A 6,000-nucleotide genomic window follows, 5' to 3' on the forward strand; every position below is an offset into this window, starting at 1 on the left:
GTCAACAGCCAGATGCCTACTGATAGTTTAGACGGTCTACTCTCAGTCAGTGCTTTACTACTCTATTCTAAACCCTAGCATCCCCACTCGCTGCCCCCAGCTTTCTCTGCCCCCCTAGACTGCGCACCACTAAATATAGTTGGAAGTGTATGACTCCTTAATCCTTAGCTTAAAGCCAGAGTAACGAAGTAGAGAGTATAAATATAAGTACAAGCAGGTCTCACGTATCAATCACACATTTACACAGGAGACCACTATTACCAGTCTGTTGAGCGCTGGCTATGTCAGGAGCCAAATGGGTGATTACAAGAAGGTGCAGGTAAAATCCGCTACGTTAACCTAGCATTGTTACCTAAAGTCTGATTGCCCCTGATGAAGTCACATGAATAGGTGACGAAACGCGTAGGGTGGACCGATTAATGGCTAGTTTGTAGGAGGTGATAGGAATGTTGGATTGAATGATTTATGAGGCGGCTCTTGATAGCCGGAGATAGCTTAGGGGGAGCAGTGGTTTGGGAGCGGGGGCGCCGTAACCAACAGTGAGGGCCCCTGTGACCAGAATTAATGACGGTGACCGTGACCGGCACCAACGCTGAATCACCATAGTGGGTTTTACCCGCACCTTTCCTGTAATCACCCATTTGGCTCCTGACATAGCCAGCGGTCAACAGACTGGTAATAGTGGTCTCCTGTGTAAATGTGTGATTGATACGTGAGACCTGCTTGTACTTATATTTATACTCTCTACTTTGTTACTCTGGCTTTAAGCTAAGGATTAAGGAGTCATACACTTCCAACTATATTTAGTGGTGCGCAGTCTAGGGGGGCAGAGAAAGCTGGGGGCAGTGAATGGGGGTGCTAGGGTTTAGAATAGAGTAGTAAAGCACTGACTGAGAGTTAGATAGATAGATGATAGATAGATAGATGAATAGATAGATGATAGATAGATGATAGATAGATAGATAGATAGATAGATAGATAGATAGATAGATAGATAGATAGATAGATAGATAGATAGATAGATAGACGAATAGATAGATAGATAGACGAATAGATAGATAGATAGATAGATAGATAGATAGATAGATAGATAGATAGATAGATAGATAGATAGATGGATATGGAAGCACATAGCAATATATACAATATATCTCAACATGGTACTTTATATTACAGACCGGCCATACCCAAACAATAGAAATACATTATTCCAGTCTGTTCTATCTATATATGGAGAGCCATTCATTTCAAGAGAATGTATATGAACTCCACAAAACACATGAACTGACATTGGCAGGGGGTTCTTACCAGCGCTGCAGGGGGAGTTGTACTCGGCAACTGTCTCTTCTCCTGGAAGTGGAGCAAGAACAGCACATAGATATAATGTGAAGATATTATTATACACAGCGCTGTACAGTTTTACAATACAGTTAAGGTTTATAGAAGGGAGTCACAGTGTAATGAGACAATATAAATATACAGAGATTATGCACCATGTGGTGAGAGACATAGGAGGGTGGAGATTCCTGCCCCATAGAGCTTACAGTCTAACAGTCAGTGGGATCAGAAACCAACATAGAGTATCATGTGATGTGTAATTAAAATAAGTTGCAATTTCATTAGTTCTCACAATGATTCCATTACCAGTGAGTTATTTCAGTCCAACCCACATCGCAAAGAAGGGCAGGGCGGGGGTTGGTTTGACAGATCTCAGCCCATTGCTCACCTTCGTGGCAATAAATATACACAATGGTGTGATCATGATTTGGTTAAATGTTGTGACACGGTGGGGCACAGTGAGGTCTCTGAGCTGAATGTCTAGATAATGTCTGATCTGTCCAATTCCTTTATTCATATTTTATATCTCAGTCTGTTTTCCTTGTAAACTTTGCAAATCCCTTACATACATCTTGGGTTGGGGTTTTCTAAGTCCAAAAGGGTTTCAGTCCCTGAGGAGCCTCTTACCTGTCTCATAATAATCATAGACCTTCACTGTGGCCGGCTTTAGGTTCTTCACCTCAATGTCTTGTTCCACCATGAAGGAGAGATGGAGCGGCTCATGTCCCAGCTGGGGGAGAGTGAGGGAGACACCAACATCTCACATTGCAAATGGACTTAATAACCATAACAGCATATTTTATTCTTGAGTCTACATGATTGAAAGGTGTAAAGGAAGAGTGAAGTAGAAAGTAATGTTGGCCCATTAGATGCTACCCAACTTGTGTTTGTCCCTTTGCTCCCTTAAAGGAGGGCACTACACCCTGTTGCTGCTAAACTAGTGCCCCTAGTGGCTGAAACTTCCGCCTATGTGCCCTGCCCATGTACTGATCTTACGCAGTGGGTGACCCCTATACAGTAGGTACTAGATATTATCCCCATTAAAGTACTGTGTGTCATGTGATGCCTATTAACATTAGCTGGGGGTATGGACATATGAACATATACACACATATCTATAATACTATGAATCTAACAGTAAAGTTAAAGAGAAGGTCCAAGTGCTGACCCATGTAACTCTGTTATTTAGCTTTGTGTTTATCTTACTATATCAGGCAGGTCACTATTTAACATAATGCAGAGGAATTAGATACACAGAGAAAGACCAGTGGGCCTAAAGTCACTCACCTCATCTAAGTATAATGTCACCATGTCTGTCTGCATCTCACTCCGCTTTATGGTTCTGCTCTTCTCCAGCTGTGAAAGGAACCCAAGTCTGAGAGCAAAGTTCAACAAAACAAACACTTTGACTACACAGATGTCTGACCCTATTGGTGCAATTCAACCCCCTGAGTAAATGGCTCTGAGGCCTCATAATCATTTGTACCCTAATGCATCTAATAGCAGAAACCCATTTAAACCCACCCAAGCAGGACACAGGGACTACTAATTGGGCTTCAGAGAACTGGGACTCACTTCTCTGACTGAGCTCTTCACTGGGATAAATCCAGAGAGCATCTTACACTCGATCACCGCCATGTTGGAGGAAGAGATGGGCATTCTGCACCTAAGGGAACCAGTCCACATTTACCCTCCAGTATATCAGACTTTGTTTTATTGTCATCACACCATATACAGATACATCGGGCAGATTTATCAAAGTGTGAAGATTAGAGCTCACCAAGAAATCTCACGCCATGGTTGGAGGCTTTAAAGGTTTCTATATATTGTGTTGTGAGAGCCCCTGAGCCATATCTCACCCAGGTTGAAGGCTATAAGGTTCTATATATGTGTGAGAGCCCCTGAGCCATAATCTCAACCGAGGTTGGAGGCTTTAAGGTTCTATATATGATGTGTGTGAGCTCCTGAGCCATATCTCACCCATGGTTGGAGGTTTTAAGGTTCTATATGTGTGTGTGTGAGAGCTGCCTGAGCCATATCTCACCCAAGTTGGAGGGTTTAAGGTTTATATAATGCTGTGTGAGAGCCCTGAGTCCATATCTCACCCAGGTTGGAGGTTTTAAGGTCAGTAGAAGTCTTGCTTTCCTCTGCACGATACAGCTGCTATCTGACAGTCAGTACATGGTTCCAGCTCTAACTCTTGTGAAGGCAGCAGGGTGGTCTGAACTGTTAGAAGAAGAAGATCAAAGCTGGGCTTAGTACCAAAGAAAATACAATATAGTAATTTGTGGAGGGAGTGGCTCTGATAGTAACTCAACATATGAGTATAATCTTGATGTAACATTGGACATAAGTAGTTACAGAGCAAAAAGTTACATGTCTTTATATCTATAAAGGGGCAACTTTGTGCCTATTGCATTTGTTCCTTGACTATAGGAGTAATCCTATCCAGGTTATTTAACTGATTAGAATATTAAATCAGTACAAACTGTCACTGTAGTCTACAAAGCCCTCAATTGGAAATGGAAAATCTGTAGGCACAAAAACTTTTGGATCGGGTTATTTAAATGCTGTTGGCCTTGTGTGAGGGTCAGTCTCGGCCCGGCTGCCTCTGTACTGCGTCCTGCTTGATGCTCATTGCCGGGGAGCTGGGACTGGGAGTGAAATGGCCAAACATGGTGACCGCCTAAAGCTTTGGAAGGAAAAGGCAAAGATTAGGCTGAGTGACTTTTGTCACTTTATACACTGCTTGAGGTAGTTAAACACAGAGGCCCTTGAGAGTGAATGACTCCCTCGCACCAACAGAGTAAGGCAGAGTGAGCTCCACAAAGAAGGGCTGGAAGGCTCGAAGGGAGGTTGGTGGGGAGATGGCCAACCCACTGGGTCCCATAAAGAAAGCTGCCTGCATTCCACTCGGTGATGGTGTTTGGGGCTGAGCCAGATGGACCTCGGCTCTACCCGAGCTCACTGAGGGAGAAAAGAAGACGTTACAGAGAAATAAACGACATCCTAGAGATTTTTCTGTAGTTTTGCGGCATTTACGGTGAAGTGTAACGGGACAGATTCGCTCATCACTATGTGCAAAGTTTATACGCTTGCTCTCAATGCTGAGCCTTTATTTTATTATAAGAATTTCCGCGAGTGTCCAGAGCAGTGAGTTTGGGGCTGCTGTGCTTCTTGGTTGTCTATCTCAGGCCAACAGGGTTACTGGTTTCTTTTTCTTTATTATTAGTACTCAAGTCTCTCTCCTACTCCCATGTACTGGAGGGGGTCCCTTATCATGTGACAGAGAATTAGCAAGCAATCAATAAATTCACCCCCAAAGCATCCATCTTATTGACTGTAAGCAGAGAGCTCCCCCACTGGGTCGGAAGCCCGTGCCACCGCCATGTTTCAGTCCAGGAAACGGGAATCTCGGCAAGTGTCATGTGACTTTACGTTTTCCTGTTGCTTCAGAGGGCAGTGGCACCGAGGGCCGCACACTGGGAGGGGAACATGAGAAACTGTCCCAATGTACAAGTCTGCCCCTACTGCACCGGAGTGGCTGTCTGAGTGTAGCCAGCAACTGCCATGTTTGAGTCCAGGAAACAAAAATGTCAGTTTGATTTTCCTTATTCATTCCTGTACCCCATGAGCACCACCCGCACAGGCGCCAGCTCCCATAATCCACGTCTCTGGGAAGTACGTTCGGATCATTTCAGCCGCCTCCGGCTCTGGTTCTTGGTCACTCTAGGGAATAAATTCCTTTCCCTTATTATGGGTCCCTATTTCCTAGAAAGGGAATGCATATACTGCACAGGGAGGGGAAATAACAAATGGTTTACAGGCAGGGACAGACTGAGGGTACAAGTCCCACTGGGCTTACTGTTCAGGGGACCCTACACCCCCAATCGGCCCCACAGGAGCTTCACACTGTCCCTGCAGAGGCCCCCACCATGTGTAAGTGAACTTAACCTTAGCCGGCATGCAGGGGAGGAGGAAACCAGTGGATCAGGGGAGGGGGCTTGTGGGGATATTGGCGTCTGGGTGGCAGAGGACCCCAGGGCTGGGGCCCACCGGGCCAAGCCCACCCCAGTTTACAGGTCTAGTAAAGGTTATTCATTATCCTACTCCCAAGAATATTGTATAGTTACTAAATGCGCTTGCCCGCAGGACATGGTAATCCATTGTGCCGATGGAAACAGCAGTCCTGTTGTGCTTTATGGCAGGCTTCAATTGCCTGCACTTAAAAGGCTCACTGGGGGGCATTTTATAAAAGTTCTGCAGAGGAAAGATTTTATTTCGCAAATGAATGTTTTGCGCATTTGCAATTTGCAGAGTCAGTTTATCAAACATTATTTTCCGCCACCTAAAACTTGTGGCATAATTCATGTGTGCTTAAATATTCGTGAATATACAATATTTAAAAAACTAATATCTATATACGAATATAAAGCTTTAATAAATATAAAAATGGGCAGGGCAAATATTCACTGTGCAAATAATTCTGTGCATTTTATAAATGACCCCCCGCACTGATATTTCAGGCACTGCTGCCTGTGAGATCTCAGTTATTTGTCCTTGCAATGAGAGTAACAGTTAAAGGGATACTGTTGTGATATTTATGGGGCACTGTTTATCTCTAAAACGACACGTTACTACAGGCAAATTAATTCGCCTCTG

The 6,000-nt window shown here is 44.1% G+C and overlaps 1 pseudogene; it reads right to left on the bottom strand.

Annotated features, from left to right (window-relative positions):
* LOC100494685 overlaps positions 1–6,000 on the bottom strand; it is a 36,494-nt pseudogene that overhangs the window by 1,526 nt on the left and 28,968 nt on the right.

The sequence above is a fragment of the Xenopus tropicalis genome, chromosome 7 (genome assembly GCF_000004195.4).
Source record: "Xenopus tropicalis strain Nigerian chromosome 7, UCB_Xtro_10.0, whole genome shotgun sequence".
Lineage (NCBI taxonomy): Eukaryota > Metazoa > Chordata > Amphibia > Anura > Pipidae > Xenopus > Xenopus tropicalis.